This window comes from Hyperolius riggenbachi, chromosome 1 (genome assembly GCF_040937935.1).
Source record: "Hyperolius riggenbachi isolate aHypRig1 chromosome 1, aHypRig1.pri, whole genome shotgun sequence".
In the NCBI taxonomy this organism is placed as follows: domain Eukaryota; kingdom Metazoa; phylum Chordata; class Amphibia; order Anura; family Hyperoliidae; genus Hyperolius; species Hyperolius riggenbachi.
This window is the reverse complement of record NC_090646.1, coordinates 487,653,676-487,676,700: the sequence shown is the minus strand read 5'-3', so window position 1 is coordinate 487,676,700 and position 23,025 is coordinate 487,653,676. Positions and strand designations below refer to the sequence as shown.

The 23,025-nt window shown below is 47.6% G+C and overlaps 1 protein-coding gene across 1 annotated transcript in view; it reads left to right on the top strand.

Moving 5' to 3' along the window:
* Positions 1 to 23,025, top strand: part of RNF212B (ring finger protein 212B) — a 440,214-nt gene that overhangs the window by 352,433 nt on the left and 64,756 nt on the right. The window lies entirely within an intron of this gene.

Below are 23,025 nucleotides of genomic sequence, written 5' to 3'. Positions count from 1 at the left end.
GTGCAGGTCAGATTAGAGATGAAACATACCTGTGAGGAGAAGAAGATAAGATGATCAGGAAATTTGCCGATTAATTGAGGGTGCATGTGCAGGTGTAGTTGAATCATAATTTGAATTCTGGTAAATTCTGGTTAATTTCCACCCTTTGAAACGACCCTTAGAAGACGACCCGAAGTCGGCCGGCCCGACTACCAGACCTCCTGATATACACACAGCATCAGAGCAAATGAGTAAACACAGATTATCTAGATTATCTAGACCAGTTCCTGGGTGTTGATGATCAAGGACCTCACACCTCAGTCTAGGGAAAACTGTATATTATCTGTGTTATTATTTAGACCAGTTCCTAGGTGTTGATGACCAGGGACCTCACACCTCAGACTAGGAATTAGCTTTACCATCTAGTTATACTCAGACCAGTTCCAGGGTGTTGATGATCAAGGAGCTCACACCCAAGACTAGGCATTGTTGATTATTTGTTATGACCTTCTGCTTTCCTGACTACTGTTCTGATCTCTGATTAGGTACTTCGCTATATCTGATACTCTGTTGCCGAACTCTGCTTGTCTTAGGATTCCGCATCTGTCTCCTGTCTCTGTCCCTGATCTGTCTGTCGCCGACCCGGCTTGCCCGACCTCGAGAGCTATCTCCTCAGTAAAGAGATAGCTCACAGACCTGTGGGTGACACCCTTCCTTGGTGTCACTCACACTCTGTCCTTCCTACTCCTAGCCTGACCCCTCCCTCCGGAGAGTCTCAGGCTTGCGGAAGGAACGTGTTACTGTGCAGTACTCCTTACTGCTGTGCACCTGCTCCTCAGGTGCAGTCCTCAAAGTATTTCTGTTGCACCAAACACTCTTATTACCCAGGTGTCCAGAGGTTAGAGATATATCTGATTATCGGTGATACTGCAGATCATCAATAATCGGGTATATATCTGTATTCTCGGTGATACTGCAGATCACCGGTAATCAGATCCTCTCTGTGTTACACTGATCATTACACTTACGAATAACTCGCCGATACGAACGGCCTGGATTCTGTGCTTCCATGGGAACAAGTCAAAAAAATGTTTTTTCAAATTGGACTTTTTGGTTATTTTTGAGAAAATCGATTTTAAAAAATTCAAAGAAAAAAATGCCTTTTAAACTTGTATAAGCAGGTACAGAGGGCAGAGGTAACACAGAGGGGGGCACTGGAGGCACAGAAGAAGTACAGGGGACAGAGATGGCACAATGTTCCGACTTAAGAACAGATTCAGGTTAAAGTGATCCTTAAATCTGTCAAAAAAAATGAGATTTACTCACCTGGGGCTTCCCTCAGCCCCCTGCAGCCAATCGGTGCCCTCGCAGCCCCGCTCAGATGCTCCTGCACCCGCCGGCGAACACTTCTGGTTTGGCCGTCACCGGCCGACAGGCATGGGAAAGCGAGTGATTCTCCGCGTTCCCAGCCATAATATCGCCCCCTATGCTGCTATTGCGGGCACCTAAATATTGCCTGACTCCTTGTCTCCAACTCCACAGCCCTGAGTATTGGGGCTCATTTCCACTATGCTGAGGTGTGTCTTTCGAGATGCATGGTAGCAACTTGCTGTTATGCGAGAACGCATCCCAATCCTTCTATAGAGATTCATGTTATGCAGCATGCCGTCCGATTTTTTTCCTCGCACGTGAATCGGACTGCAGCCTATTGTTTTCAATAGGCTGTGTTTTCCCATCCAAAATTGCATGCAGGCAAACACAGCAAATTGCCCCCTAGTGGAAAGGGGCCCTTAGAGGCAGAGGATCAGTAAGACAGGCAGGCAATTTGCATAGTTCAAAAGGAAATTAATATGGCAGTCTTCATATCTCTCTCACTTCAAGTATCTTTTGAAGGCTAATTAGCCCGTTTTTTTTGCATTCCCCTGTATCAGGAGTGTCAACTCAAATATGAAGTGGGCCAAAATTGAAAAACTGTGACACATATCACAGGCCAACCTTGATATCTAGTGGCATTCCTCCCTTATACAGTCCCCTGGTGTCTAGTGGCCCACTCCTTCCCCGGTACAGTTCCCTGGTGTCTAGTGGCTCTTCCTCCATCCCCTATATAGTTACCTGGTGTCTATTGGTTCCCCTTCTCCTATACTGTTCCTTGGTGTCTAGTGCCCCCTCTCTACCCTAGGGTCTATTTAACCCTTCCTCCACTATACAGTTCCCTGGTGTCCAGCAGCCCCCTCCCTCCCCTATATAGTTCTCTGGTAACACCTTTCATCCCCTATACACTTTTTTGGTGTCTAGTGGGCCCCCCTCCCTCCCCGATATAGCATCCCTGGTTGTCAAGTGGCCCTCCATCCTGTGCTCCCTTAGGCCCAGTATGTGCAGAGTAGCAGTAGCCATGCTTCTTTCTCCTCCTCAGGGCTCCAACGATGTCTATCCGTCCTCTGCAGCAGCAGCTCTGCCCATCTTGATCCGCTGTAGAGGACGGATGGACATCATTGGAGGCCTGAGGAGGTGAGAAAAGCAGGACTACCACTGCGCTGCTACTCTACATAAACTGGGGAAAAAAGGAGGGGCGTGCTGCAACGGGACACAAGGGTGGTGCTAGGCCAGCTGCATTAGAAACTCATATTTACCCTCATGGGCCAAATATAATAACTGCGCAGGCCAAATTTTACCTGTGGGACAGTTTGACTCCCCTGCCCTGGATCAACTAGGATTTATAAGCATGGCCAGATTTGAGGCAAGGCCATGGCCTAAGGCACCAGGAAGTGGACTGGCACACTAAGGCAGTTAAGCTGTCAGACATGTAAACCGCAGCAGTCACAAACCCAGACCATGGTTGCCTTGCCTGCTCAGGGGCTAGCAGTGGTTCTGTGCTCCCCCATCCTGTGCTCCTTCCAAGGGTAGGGTTTATGAGGATGGGCCTTAGGTGGCAAAATGTCCAAATCCTGCCCTGTATCTAAGTGAACGGGATAGACAAAGGTGTACCTACTTTATTTTCTTTCCTAGTTGAACTTCATTAAACAGATGTCTTTATTTTGTTGGCGTGTTGGTTTAAAGACACATGGGGCTTGATTCACAAAGCGGTGATAACTCAGTTATCACGCCTAAAAGACTTTAGGCGTGATAAGCGGTGCAAAGCTGAGTTATCACCGATTTGTGCTGCTCTTCGCGCGAAGCTCCCGCGCGCAAAGTTTAACGCGCGTAGCGCACCGCGCTGCGCGCGCAAAGTCCCATAGGGCTCAATGGACGCTGCGCGCGAAGCACGGCACACTACGCGCGCAAAGTTTTGCGCGCGGGAGATCGCGCGAGTTTCTTCTTATCACTCCTAAACTGAGTTTAGGCGTGATAAAGGGCTTTTCACAGGCGTGCAAACACTTTGCAACGCTTTGTGAATCAAGCCCATGGACACAACTGCATCCACAACTCCAGACATGCAGGGGGAGTTAATAGCATTTTAATGAAAATGAATTCAGAAAACATGTTTTGATATAATTCTTACAATTTTGCACATTATAAAAGCTCTCCTTACTAGATAATTACATATTTATTCAAATTTCTAATCAGACATGTAACAGACAAGGGAATGCGGTTATCAAAGAGACAACCCTTCTTATCGTTTTGCACTGTGCATTTATAGTAACTGCTAAAGACCATTCTGAGACCCTGACGTTAGTTCCTCTTTCCCTGGTGCTTCCATGTTGGCATACTGATGGGTTAGCTCCGCCCCTCTTACCCCTATAGGACCAATTAAAATCTTATATATACAGTGGCTTGCAAAAGTATTCGGCCCCCTTGAAGTTTTCCATATTTTTTCATATTACTGCCACAAACATGAATCAATTTTATTGGAATTCCACATGAAAGACCAACACAAAGTGGTGTACACATGAAAAGTGGAACGAAAATCATACATGATTCCAAACATTATTTACAAATAAATAACTGCAAAGTGGTGTGTGCATAATTATTCGGCCCCCTTTGATCTGAGTGCAGTCAGTTGCCTATAGACATTGCCTGATGAGTGCTAATGACTAAATAGAGTGCACCTGTGTGTAATCTAATGTCAGTACAAATACAGCTGCTCTGTGAGGGCCTCAGAGGTTGTCTAAGAGAATATTGGGAGCAACAACACCGTGAAGTCCAAAGAACACACAAGACAGGTCAGGGATCAAGTTATTGAGAAATTTAACAGGCTTAGGCTACAAAAAGACCAGCATTGGAAGGGTTACACAGAGCTTTAAAATTCCTGGAGATTTCTGCAGACGCATCCGAAGCTGACATAGATACATTTTGTTTACATAAATGTATCTAAGTGTTGAATGTGACTCACTCTCTCTGACTGAGAAGGAGCTGGAGGACAGCCAAAGAGTGTGTAGCATTTCTCAATAGATACATTTAACTAAATGGAATGTAACAATCTGAACTTCTGCATATCTCTCCATGGAACTTTAAAACCTTTGTGTTTAACCCTTCCAATGCTGGTCTAGTAAAAAAAAATGCTTTTTGCATATAATATGCTGTAAATAATGTTTAAGAGCAAAGTTGAAATGCAGGGTTATATTCCGCTTTAAGAAAAAAAACAAAAAACAACTTCTTCCTCTTAGCCCTTACCCAGCCCCAACAGGTTTTGTGCCTTTCCTGTTGGTGGGCAGCTAAATGCGCCCGTTTGCTATCCCCTACATACCGGCTGGTATCAGAGAGGAGTTCCAGCCCAGCGGCGGCTAATAGCTGAAGACGCGTCCACTGCCTCCTCATTCGGTAGGTTTTCGGTTGTTTCCCTGAGAGGGGCCGTCTCTGAAGTGGATAATGGCAGCGTTGCGTATGTGCATGTGCGGCCTCCCAGAAGTGATCACCGGGAGGCAAGGAGACACAGCGGCCATGTTTGTTTTGGGCATTCAGCCCTGTATGAAGCCAGCATGCAAATGAGTGGCGGGGGGCAGCCTATTTAAATGAGAAGAGAGTTTCTCAGTCTAAGGCTGACCTGGATAGCTGCAGGTGCTGCTAGGAAGAATATATATATATATATATATATATATATACACACATATATATATATACATATATATCTTCTGTCTCTTGCATGATGGAGAACACCGCTGAAGAGGAAGCATATTCTGATGTATCCTGCTGTAAGTGTCAGCTTATTTAAGCTACATACCGTAGATATCTTCTGTTACTTTCTGGCAATTATTTTCTGACTTTTTCTATCCCCTTGCAATGGAGGTGTATGCTGAGGCTGGCGATCAAGATGTCACCATCGAGACACAGGAGCAGGAAGTCATCATAAAGTCATCTGGTTCGGGATCATACTACAGTTCTTCATCTTCTGGACACTACCGATCTTCACGTCATTCAAGATCCAGATCTAGATCTCCACGGAGATCTATGCCTGACAAAGGGCAGTGCTGGGCCTGCCCTAATAGGGCTGTGCAGGGCAAGACTTTATGTGCACAGTGCTTGGGTCATTTGGCACAAGAAAATGAGAGGAAAACTGAGGATCTAGTGGAGGTGATCCGGAGAGTAGTGAGAGAGGAACTAGCTACTCTCTCTTCTGCACCAAGTTCTTCACAAGCTGGGTTACCGGTAGCAGATAAACAACCGGATCCAGAAGCATCAGAAGAGGAACCCTCTTTAGGCCTCTTTAATTTCGCTCTCACTGCGCCCTTTGTGGCAGCAATTAAAGAAGCACTAGAGTGGAATGATCCACCAGAAGAGCAATCTCAGAATAAAGAGTATTACGCTCACTTATCTAAAAAGCCTTGTTCTTTCCCCTTGATGAAGGAAATTGAAAACATTATATTAGAAGAATGGTGAAAAGTGGAGAATAAGACGTCCTTACATAACACATTTTCAAAACTTTATCCTATAAAGGAGGAAGAAGCTCCGTTTCTATCATCTCCACCAGTGGTAGACGCTTCACTGTCTAGACTAATGAAACACGACACCCTTCCCATGGAGAATACAGTGATGTTCCAAGATGTCCTGGATAGGAGAGTAGATAATGACTTGAAAAAAATGTATCTGATGTCGGGGCAAATTTGCAAACCAGCTATCGCACTGACATCAGTTGGAAGAGCCTTGAACGTGTGGATAGCGAATATAGAAGAAGCTATCTCAAGAGGAATGGATGGTGCGGAAGTAATTTCAGCCCTTGATGATCTGAAACTCCCTGCAGATTTTGTCAGCGAAGCCGCGATGGACACGCTCAGAGCATCAGCCAGGGTCATGTTGAGCTCAGTAACAGCCAAGAGGGCCTTATGGCTGAAACACTGGAATGCTGATATGGGCTTGATGCAGAATTGGGTCAAGATACCCTTTGAAAGGGTCTTCACTCTTTGGAAAAGAGATGGACAAAGCCATTTCAAGGGTGACAGGCGGGAAATCGGGCCTGTTACCACAGGACAGACCAGCCAGGAAGAACTTTTCTAATGCTAGGAAGCAGTCCTCAAATAAGTTCTCAGATGCAAGGAGTTACAAGCCAGGAAGATCTTTTAGAAAGAATTGGAGGAGCACTCAAGCAAATCTGGCAAAATCTTTGAAGTCTTCAATTAAACCTAGAGGTCAACTCCTTTTGAAGGTGCGCCCACCCAGACATTGATGAAAGGCTCAAAATTAAGGGCGTTCATCAGTGTCTGGGTGGAAAAGGTTTGGGACCCATGGGTGTCCTCAGTCATCAGCAAGGGACACAGATGGCAGTTCCGGAGAGTACCAAGGGACAAATGGGTACCGACAAGTGTACCAGCAGATCCTGTAAAGAGACAAGTGTTACAGCAATACGTTCAAAACTTGATATCTCAAAAAGTGGCACAACCTGTTCCATCCCCAGAGAGGTTCAAGGGAATTTACTCACCTCTGTTTCTGGTTCAGAAAAAGTCAGGAGGATTCAGACCAGTGATAGATCTGAAGTACCTCAACAGGTCTCTGTGAGAAAGCGCGGAGGAGCCGCCGCCATGAGCCGGCGGCGAGCGGCTCCTTCCGCACTCAGCCTTGTCTCGCACGGAGAGGCAGCCGCCTCCTCGCATCATGAGGCGGCTGCCTCCGTGCATGAGGCCGCAGAACGCGGCGAAACCGCCGCGTTGGGTGCGGCGAGTAGCCCGCCGGTCCCCGCTGCGGAGTCACCGCTGAGCGGGGCTGCGCTGGCTGGGACTCGTAGTCCCTCAGTATTCAGAGTGACGCGCGCGCGCGCACTCAAGGGAGATTTATGACAGGTAGAGGGGAGTCAGCTGACCAGGCTGGTCAGCTGACCCGGATTCTGCACCTCATTGGCTCATCACTGAGGGAGGTGCTGGGGGAACATTTGAGTATATATACTGCCGGCTGTTCACTTCTCTGGTGTCTGGCGTTGCGTTCACATACGTGGGAGCACCCAGATCCGTTAGTCAGATCCGTTAATGTGCCGGGACCAGCTGGAGCTGTAATCCTACACTAAAGCTAGATTTGTTGATAGCTTAAAGTACTAGTTTGATTGTGATTATTTGTTATGACTTCTTGCCTGCCTTGACTATCCTCCTGAACTCTGACCTTGTACCTCGTTATATCTGATACTCTGTTGCCGACCCCGGCTCGCTCCTTGACTCCGCCTTTGCCTACTGATTTTGTACCCCGATATCTCTGATACCTCGTTACTGAACCCTGCCTGTACCTTGACTCCGCCTTTGCCTACTGATTTTGTACTTTATCTGTCCGTGTGTATACGACCTGGCTTGTCCGACCTCGAGAACCGACCTCACGATTGGAGGCGGTTCCCCGTCCTGTTAGTGACACTCCCGCCTGAGTGCCACTTTCGGACTTTCCTTCCCACTGTCAGTCTGACTCCTCCCGTCTTGGAGAGCTCAGACCTGCGGGAGGAATCTGTGCAGTTCTCCTTGCTGCACTGAGGCTTGTCCTCTGTATTACTGTTGCACCAATCACAACACTCTACCCTGGTGACCAGAGGTTAGCTAGTATATTGGATTATCGGTGATACTGCAGATCACATATAATCTGGTATACGTCTGTATTTCCCGTGATACTGCAGATCACCGGTAATCAGACCTCTCTGTGCTTCACCGAGCGTTACAGAACGCCAGACCATAAAACAGATGGAACGCGCTGATCCTCTGACTGTGCTTGCCACTTCGGTGGATAGCATTCATCAAGCACTAGGCCAGCACAAAGCCTTAATTGATGCCTTATCAGGCTCTGTGAAAACCCTCCAGACATCAGTCGATTCAGTGCGATCCCCTCCTAGTGATGACATACGTATGCCTGTACCAGATAAGTTTTCCGGCCACAAGTCTGACTTCCGGAATTTCAGGAATAGAGTGTTGTCATATTTCGAGTTAAGACCCCGATCCTCGGGGACTGAGGCCCAACGGGTCATTTTTATTAAAACTTTATTGACTGGAGACTCCCAGTCTTGGGCCTACAATTTGCCTTCCACCGATATTGCCCTGACCTCGGTGGAGGAGTTCTTTAAAGCCATGGCCATAATCTACGACGACCCTGACCTTGCTGCGACCTCAGAGCGGAAGCTCAAACTTTTGCGGCAAGGCAGAGGTTCGGTCGAGGATTATGCGGCGGAGTTCCGTAGATGGTCCGTCACCTCTAGATTTGGTAATTTTGCCCTCATGGATTACTTCTTGTCTGGGTTGTCGGAGGAGGTCTCCGACCTAATGTTAACCGTGCCCGAGCCCAAGACAATTGACGAGGCGAAATCATCGGCCATTCGCGTAGATCGCAGGCTACGCCATCAGAGACAGGCTAGGAGTAGTCACCGGGTCAGGGTGACGTCGTACGCAGTACCGGCTGCTGCATCTTCAGTAACAGCATCTCCGTCCGTCTCGCCTTCTCCGGCCTTGCCTCCACCAGAGCCAATGCAAATTGGTCGATCAAAACTGACCCAGGTGGAGCGGAGGCGGAGAATGACGGAACAACTGTGCCTATACTGTGCAGAGGCAGGGCATAGGGTACGAAACTGCCCTAGCAGGTCGGGAAACGGGTCTGCCTAGGAGTAGTGGGGGGTGACACCCTAGGCACACATTCCTCACCCCTTAAAGAAAGAAAATTAATTCTCCCTTGTACTGTTACATGGGAGGATAAGTCCCTAGCCGCTGAAGCTTTTCTTGACTCCGGCTCAGCGGCTAATTTTATGAATTTTGAGTTTGCTCAGGAGTTGGGTCTACCACTCACTCCCGTGACACCCCCCATTCAGGTCACGGCAGTAGATGATTCCCCTTTGCAACGGAATCGTCCCCTGTCACAGACTCCGCTTGTGAAGCTCACCATTGGGGTATTGCACGGGGAACAGTTGCAATTTTTTGTTTTGCATATGTCAACCTCCACTATTATCCTAGGCATGCCTTGGTTGCAGGTTCATTCTCCGCAAATTGACTGGGCCACAGGGCAGTTGACAGCATGGTCACCTCATTGTTTTCAGCAGTGTTTGGGGAGGCTGACATTAGGTCAGACCAAGGTGCAGGTGGAAGGTGTACCGGAACAGTACTCGGATTATGCCGATGTCTTTTGCCCCAAGGCTGCAGATAGATTGCCCCCACATCGCCCGTTTGATTGTCCCATTGACCTCCGTTCAGGTTGTATGCCTCCTCGAGGCCATTTATATAATTTATCTGGCCCCGAAAAACTAGCCATGCAGGAGTATATCCGTGAGAACTTGGCCAAGGGCTTCATTTAGCCGTCCCGGTCACCCGCTGGGGCAGGCTTCTTTTTTGTTAAGAAAAAAGATGGGGGGTTACGGCCTTGCATCGATTACCGTGGCCTCAATAAAATCACAGTGAAGAATCGCTACCCGCTGCCACTCATAGACGATTTGTTCACACAGGTCACAGAGGCTAGGATATTTTCAAAACTGGATTTACGGGGGGCATACAATTTGGTGCGTATAAGAAGGGGCGACGAATGGAAGACGGCCTTCAATACCCCTGATGGGCATTACGAGTACAGGGTGATGCCCTTCGGGTTATGTAATGCCCCGGCCGTCTTCCAGGAACTAATCAATGAGGTTTTTCGAGAGGTGTTAGGGAAGTTCGTTCTGGTCTATTTGGACGACATTCTCATTTTCTCTAACAACCTCTCGGAACACAGAACCCATGTCAGGATTGTATTAGACAAACTGAGGCAGAATTTGTTATACGCCAAACTCGAGAAATGTATTTTTGAGGTCACGTCGGTTGCCTTTCTGGGGTATATAATCTCCACCTCAGGTCTGTCTATGGACCCTGCCAAAGTCTCCGCGGTCCTGGAGTGGCCGCAGCCGGTGGGGTTAAAATCGCTACAACGGTTCTTGGGGTTTGCGAACTATTATAGAAGGTTTATAAAGGGGTACTCCACGGTGGTCGCCCCTCTCACTAGCCTTACTAAAAAAGGGGCAAACACCACTCATTGGCCTCCTGAGGCCTTACAGGCATTTTCCAAGTTAAAAGGGTTGTTCTGCTCAGCACCTATACTCAGACATGTGGACACTTCCTTTCCGTTTATTGTTGAGGTAGACGCCTCGGAGGTCGGGGTGGGAGCTGTGCTGTCCCAGCGTTCCGGTCTCCAGGGTAGATTACACCCATGTGCCTATTTTTCCCGGAGATTCTCTCCAGCAGAAAGAAACTACGATATAGGCAATAGGGAGCTCCTAGCCATCAAATTGGCCTTCGAGGAGTGGCGTCATTGGCTAGAGGGAGCTGAGCACACCATCACGGTTTATACCGACCACAAGAACCTGGAATACATCGAGGGGGCTAAAAGGTTAAGCCCAAGGCAGGCTCGATGGTCGCTATTTTTCTCGAGGTTTTCATTTTTGATCACATATACGCCAGGTAGTAAGAATACCAAGGCAGACGCACTCTCTAGGTGTTTCGAACCGGAGACAGCACAGCCCGCTGTCCCCGAGACCATTGTCCCACGAAGAGTGGTGTTGGCCGCTACCGAGACTTGGGTGGACTGGAAAGAGACGTTGAGTCCCTTCCAGCAGGATATCCCGGAAGGAAAACCTGATGGGGTGTTATTCGTCCCGTTACCGTTCCGTCTCCAGATCTTGGAGATGGTCCACTCTCACAAAAATGCGGGACATCCTGGAGCGTCTAGAACGCAAGATCTCGTGGCCAGATGTGCATGGTGGCCTTCGTTAGCCGCTGATTGCAAGGAGTTTGTTAGGGAATGTACAGTGTGCGCAAAAAGCAAGTCCTCCCGCCTGGCATCTGTAGGTACATTGCAGCCTTTGCCCACCCCGAGTGAGCCATGGACCCACCTGTCCATGGATTTCGTGGGAGAGCTTCCGAGATCTGAGGACATGTCAGTCATCTGGGTGGTGGTCGACCGTTTTAGTAAAATGGCCCACTTCGTGCCCCTGAAAGGACTCCCCTCGGCCCAAGAACTGGCCGATTTGTTTGTCAACCATGTCTTTAGACTACATGGCATTCCAGAAGACATTGTATCCGATCGGGGAGTCCAGTTTGTTTCGAAATTTTGGAGGGCATTTTGTCACCAGATGGGCATGAAATTGTCATTTTCTTCGGGTTACCACCCACAGACAAATGGCCAGACGGAGAGGGTCAACCAATCATTGGAGCAGTTTTTGAGATGTTACGTTGCCGAGGCGCAGAATGATTGGGTCAAATATTTACCTTATGCAGAATTTGCCCACAACAACCTAAAGAGCTCTTCCTCAGGGTTCTGTCCATTTCAGATTGTGACAGGGAAACTGCCGAAATTCTCTCCACTGCCAGTTGCGTCCACTCCGTTCCCAGCCTTGGAGGCTTGGCAAAGGTCATTTAAAGACATGTGGTGGACCATCAAGAATAATCTCATAAAAGCATTTCAGAGTCAGAAGGGTCAGGCTGACAAGAGACGCTCCTTGGAATGGAGATTCCAACCAGGAGATTTGGTTTGGGTGTCTACCCGTCACCTGTCACTAAAGCAGCCTTCTGACAAACTTGGTCCCAGGTTCGTGGGTCCATTCCCAGTGACTAGGAAGATCAACGATGTCACATATACCGTTGATCTTCCCACCAGCATGCGGGGAGTGAGATCTTTCCACGTGTCACTTCTCAAACCCGCAGTCCAGATGGGTCCCACTCCTCCTCCTCCTGTTTTGGTCGATGCCCAACCCGAGTATGAGGTAGAGAAAATCATAGATTCACGTACTGTACAGAATTCAGTGCAGTATCTCGTACATTGGAAGGGATACGGCATTGAGGAGAGGCAATGGGTGCCTGGGAACCGCATGCATGCGGACGAGTTGGTGAGAGAGTTCCATGCTGCACATCCAGGGAAACCTGGAAGGAGCTGTCCGGAGTCCACTCCTCGGGGGGGGGGGTACTGTGAGAAAGCGCGGAGGAGCCGCCGCCATGAGCCGGCGGCGGGCGGCTCCTTCCGCACTCAGCCTTGTCTCGCACGGAGAGGCAGCCGCCTCCTCGCATCATGAGGCGGCTGCCTCCGTGCATGAGGCCGCAGAACGCGGCGAAACCGCCGCGTTGGGTGCGGCGAGTAGCCCGCCGGTCCCCGCTGCGGAGTCACCGCTGAGCGGGGCTGCGCTGGCTGGGACTCGTAGTCCCTCAGTATTCAGAGTGACGCGCGCGCGCGCACTCAAGGGAGATTTATGACAGGTAGAGGGGAGTCAGCTGACCAGGCTGGTCAGCTGACCCGGATTCTGCACCTCATTGGCTCATCACTGAGGGAGGTGCTGGGGGAACATTTGAGTATATATACTGCCGGCTGTTCACTTCTCTGGTGTCTGGCGTTGCGTTCACATACGTGGGAGCACCCAGATCCGTTAGTCAGATCCGTTAATGTGCCGGGACCAGCTGGAGCTGTAATCCTACACTAAAGCTAGATTTGTTGATAGCTTAAAGTACTAGTTTGATTGTGATTATTTGTTATGACTTCTTGCCTGCCTTGACTATCCTCCTGAACTCTGACCTTGTACCTCGTTATATCTGATACTCTGTTGCCGACCCCGGCTCGCTCCTTGACTCCGCCTTTGCCTACTGATTTTGTACCCCGATATCTCTGATACCTCGTTACTGAACCCTGCCTGTACCTTGACTCCGCCTTTGCCTACTGATTTTGTACTTTATCTGTCCGTGTGTATACGACCTGGCTTGTCCGACCTCGAGAACCGACCTCACGATTGGAGGCGGTTCCCCGTCCTGTTAGTGACACTCCCGCCTGAGTGCCACTTTCGGACTTTCCTTCCCACTGTCAGTCTGACTCCTCCCGTCTTGGAGAGCTCAGACCTGCGGGAGGAATCTGTGCAGTTCTCCTTGCTGCACTGAGGCTTGTCCTCTGTATTACTGTTGCACCAATCACAACACTCTACCCTGGTGACCAGAGGTTAGCTAGTATATTGGATTATCGGTGATACTGCAGATCACATATAATCTGGTATACGTCTGTATTTCCCGTGATACTGCAGATCACCGGTAATCAGACCTCTCTGTGCTTCACCGAGTGTTACAGTCTCTAAGAGTTCCCAGATTCAAAATGGAGTCTCTACAGTCAATAATCTTAGCAGTATCCCCAGGAGATTGGATGATGTCCATAGATCTGCAAGATGCATACTTCCACATACCAATACACCACCACTTCTAGAAATTCCTGAGATTTGCCATAGAGGATACTCATCTACAATTCTGTTCTCTGCCGTTCGGGACTCTCCACTTCACCCAGAACATTTACAAAGGTCCTGGTCTCGGCTATAGCAGAATTAAGAACTCAAGGAGTAAAGATCCACCATTATTTAGACGACATTTTGGTTATGGCAAGCTCCAGAGAACCTGATAAGAGACTCAGAGAAAGTTGTGATGTTCCTTTACAATCTGGGTTGGGTCATAAACGAAAAGAAAAGCCAAATCATGGGGGCAGTCTTCGACACAGTGAACGACACAGTATCTCTACCGGAAGTCAAGGTGCAGGACATAGATCAAAAAGTAAGCTGGGTGTCTTGAAGGCAGTCGATTTTAGCAAGGAGATGTTTGCATGTCCTGGGAATTATGTCTTCTGCAATAGTGATGGTAAAGTGGAGCAGATGGCACATGAGGCCCCTTCAGAATCTGTTTTTAAATCAATGGAATAATCACTTCGTGTCACAGACTATCAGGATTCCAGCTCAAGACAGAATATTCCTCTTGTGGTGGACGAAGTATCAGAACCTACGTTGAGCCAATCAATTATCCCCCCATTGTTGGATCACTGTTACATCAGACGCCAGCAGGATGGGCTGGGGCGCACATTGCGAGGAAAATTTGGGCCCAGGGCCTGTGGAGTCACCCTCAGGTGAATGTAGTGACCAACATCCTGGAATTGAGGGCTGCCTTCATGGCAACACAGGCTTTTGCTAACCTATTGAAAGGAAAGGCTGTGTGTCTACAGATGAACAACAAGGCGGCAGTGGCCTATGTTCAGAAACAAGGAGGAACAAGGAGTCGGTCCTTAATGAAGGAGGTGGCTCCACTCATGTGTTGGGCAGAGAAGAATCTGTTAGCATTAAAAGCAATCTACATTCCAGGGACACAGAATTCGCGAGCGGATTTTCTATCCAGGAATCTAGTGCAAAGCAACAAATGGATGTTGAAGAGAGAGATCTTCAAGATGTTGGTCCAACGTTGGGGACTGCCTCAAGTGGACTTGTTCGCCTCAGATATGAATTACCAGTTACCCAGGTTCTTTTCCAGGTTCCCCTCCAGGAAGTCGGAGGGAGTGGATGCCTTGACCCATTCATGGAATGCGACTCTGATATATGCTTTTCCCCCCGACTCCGCTTATCTTGAGATTCCTGAACAAGCTGCAGCAGGAGAAGGTAGATGCTATAGTGATAACGCCTTACTGGCCAAAGAGGCCGTGGTTTCCGCTACTGCTCAAGATGTCGATTGCTCCTCACTGGAAGTTACCTCTGATATCAGACCTACTGTCACAGGGAGCTTTACTACACCAACACCTTCAGAGAATGTAATTGACTGCCTGGAGATTGAGAGGGGGAATTTGTTGAAGGCTGGTTTTTCCCTTTCAGTTACGGAAACACTACTGAAGGCTAGGAAGTCTTCCACAAATAAGACTTACTATAGAGTTTGGAAAAAATTCATTGACTTTTCAGTACAGAAGAAGGTGAATTACCTTTTACCATCAGTGCCGCATGTTATGGAATTTCTCCAAACAGGTTTTGATATAGGCCTGACAGTAAGAACTCTCAGAGTACAAGTATCGGCAATATCGGCCTTGATTGGATCAGAGTTGGCATCTCACAGGCTGATTCAACAATACTTCCAGGCCATAATGAAGATGAGACCTCCATTACATCAGATTTGTCCAAACTGGGATCTTCCTTTAGTACTGGAGTATTTATCATCAAAGGTGTTTGAACCTCCAGAGAACTGTTCAATCTGGAACATGACCCTGAAGATGGCTTTCCTAATCGCAGTATCATCTGGTAGGAGAGTGTCAGAAATAAGAGCACTGGGATGGAAGAACTCTTTCTTAACGTTCTTTCAAGATAGGGTAGTATTGAGGCCAATGTCTCACTTCTTACCGAAAGTGATAACAATAAAGCATTTAAATCAGGAATGGGCATTACCTGCATTTCCTGTTGATGAGAACTTTCCAGATGGTCATCCATTGGATATTGCTAGGTGTTTGAGGCATTATCTTAACATGACAAGTTTGTTCCGGGACTCGGATCATCTTTTTGTAAATCCAGCGGGACCAAGGAAAGGCAAGGAGGTTGCTACCAGGACAATAGCGGTATGGATAGTCCGTATGATCAAGTCTGCATATAGAGCCAGAGGGTCAGAAGTACCTTCCGGTACCTCAGCCCACTCGACCCAGAGCATATTTTTCTCTTGGGCAGCCTCAGTGGGAGTTTCCTTATTGAACGTTTGCAAGGCAGCAAACTGGTCATCACCTAAACCATTATAGAATAAACCCTGCTCTGGTAACCTCAGTGGACTTTGGCAAAAGTGTTTTGTCTGCTACTAATAAATAATTACTTATTGGCACACACCCGATTGGTCTCTTATTATTTTTCTATGCAAATCCCATCAGTATGCTGACATGAAGGCACCAGGAAAACGGGAAAATTGATACTCACCTTCGGTAAATTTCCTTTCCTGGTGCATCTCCATGTCGGCATACGTCCCACCCTAGTCCAACGTGTCGGAGATCTAGGTTACAAGAATACAATGGAGAGGTAGGGACCATCTATATATAAGATTTTGATTGGTCCTATAGGGGTTAGAGAGGCCGAGCTAACCCATCAGTATGCCGACATGGAGATGCACCAGGAAATGAAAATTACCGAATATGAGTCTCAATTTTCCTGTATCTATGCATAAGTAAGGCCACTGTACTTTATGACCTCTCGTCACTCTTTTTCCTCTGTCTCTAATGTATGCATCAGCAGCGGCAAATCCTAGCCCTACATGCAGCATGGCTGCCTGCCTCCGTTCTGTAGGCTAAGGGACGTCACTCCTCAGAAAACCTGCCCGCGTATTTATTTTCCACTAATAATCAGCCTCGGAGGCAGGACGCTACTCGAGGTAAGTATTCGTCACGTAAGGACGTCGTTTGGCGGAAAGTAGGAGAGGATGGTCACTTGGGGTGAAGAACGTGAGGGCAGTGAGTTCTGTTTGAGGTGAATGTGGGCTATGTTGACGCTGGGACACACACTACCTCACACAAGTAGCGACTCTGCAGTGATATACGGGCAGTACATTTCAAGGCTGATATCTTGTGTTCAGGAGAGGTGACACCCCAGCATGGTAATTCTGCAAGAGGCATTATAGTGGAAAACTCTAACTACATCTTGCTTTAATCTCCACCAGGGTGGTAGCAATGGAGACAGAGTATTGTTTTTGAATATACCACCCTTACCAATACAACCACTGATTTGTGCAGCCTCTGCTGCTATACAGGGTGCCATAAAACACAAGTCTAAACATTTATATGATGCAACCTCTCCTATCACAAATGATTATAAAAAATATTTTTGAAAAGTTACCTAATCCGTTCAGCCCATCTTATGACCATATGTTAATGAGGTCTAATCAGAGGCCAAATGCCAGCCAAATGGACATTCCATATGAAGATTTCATATAAGGTACCATAAAATCTAAGGCCACAGTTCAAAGGGGTAATCTGTTAGAAAGCGGTCTTTCTACCGCAATGCAATGCACCACCTATGCATCTATCCACAGTGCAGCAAGAGTATTACAGTATAATGGGTTGTGGTATAACGCACTGCATGCAGCACATTACAGCTAAACATGTTTGTTAACAGTAAAGTAGAGTGAAGTATAACTTTCCTTGTGCTTCACTGTATCCGACGCAAGGCAGCCCTAACATGCAATATGACTTTTGAGTTCTGTTGGGTTGTGTTCCTGTTATACAGACAACACACGGCAACATCATACAGTGAACTTAGCCTGAGGCTGGTCTTCCCTATTATTAATAATATTTTTAAACAGGGTGCCGGAGATAGCAGCGGCGTAGCTAGGGTATTTGACACCCGGTGCGGATAATTTAACCCCCCCAAAAGCAAAGTGCGCCGTGGCAAAAAATAGGTGTGGCCATGACATCACATGGGCGGGGCTAACTGTAATGTAACCGTAACAGTAAGGCAGTGGGCTAATATAGGTAGCCAGCCTAGTTGCCCCCAGCATAGGTTAGTTAGGTAGGTGCCTCCAATATAGGTAGCCAGTATAGTAGCCACCAGTATAGGCTAGGTAGGTGCCCCCAATATAGGTTACATAAGTAGGTGCCCCCAGTATAGGTTAGATAGGTAGGTGCCCCAGTATAGATTACATAGGTAGCTGCCCCCCAGTATAGGTTAGATTGGTAGGTGCCCCCCAGTATAGTTTACATAGGTAGCTGCCCCCCAGTATAGGTTAGATAGGTAGCTGCTCCCAGTATAGGTTAAATTAGGTAGGTGCCCCCCAGTATAGGTTAGATAGGTAGCTGCCCCCCAGTATAGGTTAGATAGGTACTGTAGCTGCTCTCCAGTATAGCTTAGATAGGTAGCTGCCCCCCAGTATGGGCTAGATTAGGTAGGTGCCCCCCAGTATAGGTTAGATAGGTAGGTGCCCCCCATTATAGGTTAGATAGGTAGCTGCCCCCCAGAATAAGTTAGATTAGGTAGGCGCCCCCCAGTATAGGTTAGATTAGGTAGCTGCCCCCCCGAATATGTTAGATTAGGTAGGTGCCCCCCAGAATAGATTAGGTAAGTACACCCATTATAGGTTAGATAGGTACCTGCCCCCCAGTATAGTTTACATAGGTAGCTGCCCCCAGTATAGGTTAGATTAGGTAGGTGCCCCCCAGTATAGGTTAGAGAGGTAGCTGCCCCCCAGAATTGGTTAGAATAGGTAGGTGCCCCCCAGTAAAGGTTAGATTAGGTAGGTGCCCCCAGTATAGGTTAGATTAGGTAGGTGCCACCCATTATAGGTTCGATTGGTACCTGCCCCCCAGTATAGTTTACATAGGTAGCTGCCCCCCAGTATAGGTTAATTAGGTAGGTTCCCCCCATTATAAGTTAGATAGGTACCTCCCCCCAGTATAGTTTAAATAGGTAGCTGCCCCTCAGTATAGGTTAGATTAGGTAGCTGCCACCAGTATAGGTTAGATTAGGTAGGTGCCACCCATTATAGGTTAGATTAGGTAGGTGCCACCCATTATAGGTTAGATAGGTACCTGCCCCCCAGTATAGGTTAGATTAGGTAGCTGCCCCCCACTATAGGTTATAGGTAGCTGACCCCCAGTATAGGATAGATTAGGTCGGTGCCCCCAGGTTAGGTAGCTGCCCCTCCAGTATAGGTTAGATAGGTAGCTGCCTCGCAGTATTAGTTAGGTAGGTGCCGTGCCCCCCATAATGGAGGGGGGAGTCAGCCGCGGTGAGGGCAGCCCGACCTCTCCCGGGCCGCCCTCCATGCTCCCGCCTCCAGACTGCAGAGTGAGGGAAGCGCTATACACGGCTACTCACCTCTCTGGTTCCAATCGTCGCCGCATACACACGCTGCTTCCTGTTTAGCAGGAAGCAGCGTGTGTGTATCAGCGGCTATGCAAACAGGAGACCGGCGGCGATTGGAACCAGGGAGGTGAGTAGCTGTTATAGCGCTTCCCTCACTCTGCAGTCTGGAGGGGGCTCATGGAGGGCGGCCCGGAGAGGGGAAGGGAGAGGTCGGGCTGCCCTCACCGCGGCTGACTCCCCCCTCCATTACAGCGCACCCCCTCCCTCAGCGCTGGTCCGGGTCTGACTCTCAAACCCCTAGCGACGCTTGTGGCAGCTAGTATAATATCCGTAAAATTACTGACATTCTTTTTGTAAATTCCTATAGCAAAATATAATCTTTACTAATATTTGACTCTAACCCAACCTTATCCTAACACTATCCACCCCTTCAGCACTGCCTAACCCTAAAACACCCCTGGTGATGGTTAACACTAAGAACCCCTTCCCTCACGTGCCTAACTATAAACCCTCATTCCTACCTCTATAAACCCCAGCCCGCCCTAAAGACAATGTTGATAATTATGATTACCGTGATAATTTGGGTGCTGGAGGAGCCTGATAAAATAGTGGTGCTAGGGCCTCCTGCTATGAAAATTGTGCCTATATTGCGGCAAGTTGCTGCTTCTTGTCCACTATCTTATCAGGCACCTACATTGCCAAATTGTCATTAATAGCTACTAATGGCGGCTATTAACATTGGTGCCTATTGTGGTGCCATTTTTACCCGGGCGCCTTAAAGGCAACCTTTTTTTTTCCTGTTTTGCCTTTCCAGAACCTTTCATTAGTTGGATGCTGCTTTAAAAGACAACTGTAACAAGAGGGATATGGAGGCTGCCATATTTATTTCCTTGGTACTATTCCGTTAGCCGTTATTCCGTTAACTGAGCTAAGTAGTGTACTGATTCATGTTTTTACTGGCCGTCTCACTGCTGCCAAATGTATCAAAAGTGAGTTAATTTAATTAAATTAAGCCGGCGGCAGTGTAACAGATGAAGCTGCCGGCTTCGGCTCTCTCTCCTCTCCCTGCCTCTCTCCTATACAATACTGGCAGCCGGGGACATGCGTGTCACCCCCAGAGTCGTTCGTCGCGGCAGGGAATCCTACCGTTCGTTCTTGTAGAGTGGGTGGTGGCAGAAGCAATTTCTGCAGCCTCCCCGCTCTGCTTGTTTCTTGCGACGAACGACTATGGGGGGACACGCATGTCCCCCGGCTGCCAGTGTTCTATAGGAGAGAGGCAGGGGGAGGAGAGGAGGCAGAGCCGAAGCCGGCGGCTTCATCTGTTACATTGCCGCCGGCTTAATTTAATCAAATTAACTCACTTTTGATACATTTGGCCGCAGCGAGACGGCCAGTAAAAACATGAATCGGTACAATACTTAGCTCAGTTGTTCCCGGCTAAAGGAATAGTGCCATTTCCTTTTAAGCAATACCAATTGCCTGGCTGTCCTGCTGATTCCCTGCCTCTAATACTTAGCCATAGAACCTGAACAAGCAGGCAGCAGATCAGGTGTTTCTGACAATATTGTCAGATCTCACAAGATTAGCTGCATGCTTGTTTCAGGTGTGTGATTCAGACACTGCTGCAATCAATAAGATCAGCAGGGCTGCCAAGCAACTGGTATTGTTTAAAGAGGAGCTGTTAGGTATAAGGTCTCAGAGAAAATAAACACATATATCAGTAGCTAAAGATTGGCTGTACTTACATTACATATGCATTTCACTGTCCACGTTTGGATTTCACAGAATTTGTATATAGTATATGCAGAGATAGATGCTCATGGCAGGCTCCATGTTTTTCTGTCAAATGTGTCGTCATGTCCTGCCTGCTTCCTGATCACAGAAAAGCTGGTACTAAATAACACAGTGTGCAGTGAATATTAATGAGCCATGTGGCTAGGAACAATAGCTGACTCCTGCAGTGTACTCTGCCCCGAGATTTATCAGTGCTACGCGCTGGAAGGATTAGAAGCTGCTGTAACGTCTCATTAGCAGCCGAGGGGAGGGCCCCAGAATGCTTTGCAGTTTAGTATGCGGCTTGCGTCCTTATGGGTCTATAACAGCCTTTAAGATAAGCACACATCAAAGGTAACTGAGATTTTTATCTTCACTAATGGCTTTTGGGCTTCCTTCTAAACTGTTTAACACAGGAGAATAGAGGTTTAAATTAGCTTCTGCAGCCTGACAGTTACTCTTTAAAAGGTAACAAATATGGCAGCCTCCATATCCCTCTCGTTATAGCTGTCCTCTTAAGGACTGTGGTGTTAAACCCCCTTAGTGACCAGGCTATTTTTTACAAATAAGGCCACTGCAGCTTTAATGGCTCGCTGCAGGGCCGCACAATTCAGCACACAAGTGATTCCCCCCCCTTTTTTTTTTTTTTACCCACCAGCAGAGCTCTCAGTTGGTGGGCTATGATTGCTCGAACCAAGGACCCAGGGCTGCAAGGCGAGAGCGATAACCACTATGCCACTGTGCTGACTAATGGCGGAGTGGAGCTCCGTCATTCCAGCGGGGATGCGCGCAAATCGGCGCGCGTTCCCCTGCAATCCGCTCCCCTAGCACTTCACGTCGATCGACATGGAGTGGTCCTGGGGCTGCTGCCGCGTTCATGCCAATTGGCGTGGAGCGGTTGGCAAGTAGTTTAATTGGAAAACATCACTAACTTCATTCTCGAAGCTGCTCTAATTCACTGTTGCAGAAACTCTGGGATTAATGCAGAAGTAATAGCAGGAACAGTGGTGGGAAAAGCGGCAGCACATTGGCCATAGATTCATTCCCCTGCTAGAACATACACCTACACTTGGTGGTGGAAAGAGATCAATACATTGTTATATAGTTTTGTTTGCTGTCATATCTTTTTTTGGGGTTTCTAAGATTAGAATCACCCTGAAACCCACTTGTGCTATAGATATAGAATATCTTTTTGACAAAGCAGAAGACCCCTAATGTTTAGTACACACGATACAATTTCCTGGCAGATTTACCTGCTAGATCAGCTATTTCCAACATGTCTGATCTGAAATCTGATTGATTTTCCATTCACTTCTATGGAAATCGATCGGAAAATCAATTGGAAAATTGATCGAAATTCAGATCGGACATGTTGGAAATAGTAGATCTAGCAGGTGAATCTGCCAGAAAGTTGTATTGTGTGTACCCAGCATTACAGGTTTATTCCAAGAATTGCATGTTTGTGAGATATGTGTACTGTACTGGTAGTTCCCGGGTTACAAAAGTGCCAAGTTACAATCAACCCTGCAATATAAACAGCATGCCTGACACTATGATACCACTTCCAAATTGAAGGAGAAGAAGATTGGGAGCTTATCACAGCTGTGTGAGACATGTTTGGTGGTTAGAAAATGGCTGATCCTGTGTTTCTGAGGTAGGGTTCACACTTGTTAAAATCGAAGGCAATTTCATACAGTGTGAAATTGCAGTGCAAAACAATATATTTCTACAGGCTGCAAGGATTTTCCAGGAGCATCACAATTTTTCTGCGTTTAAAAAACTTTCAACATGCCCTACTTTGTTACAGACCACATGCAATTTTTCATTGACAATTATTAACTACTGTGAAAAAAAAACCACATAAGTGTAAATGCAGACATGAGTTCAAAAAAATCACTTGCGGAAAATCTTTTGCAGTTTCTGCGGAGACAAGTGTGAACCTTCCCTAAGTGCAGATTGTATCTTTTTATGAAAGCTATGCAGAATCACAGATGCCTCCTGAAAACACAGTGGCATCATGGACAATTATTACAGGCACAAAACGCTGCAGATGTTCCCAAGTGCTGGAGACCCAGACTGAACGTCACGTGCTCTGATTAACATTTGGCCATATTATATTGGGCAGCACGGTGGCGTAGTGGTTAGCGCTCTCGCCTGGCAACGCTGGGTCCCCAGTTCAAATCCCAGCCAGGTCAACATCTGCAGGGAGTTTGTATGTTCCCCCCATGTCTGTGTGAGTTTCCTCCGGGCACTCTGATTTCCTCCCGCATCCCAAAAACATACAGATACGTTAATTGGCTTCCCCCTAAAAAAAAAAATTAAAAAAAAAT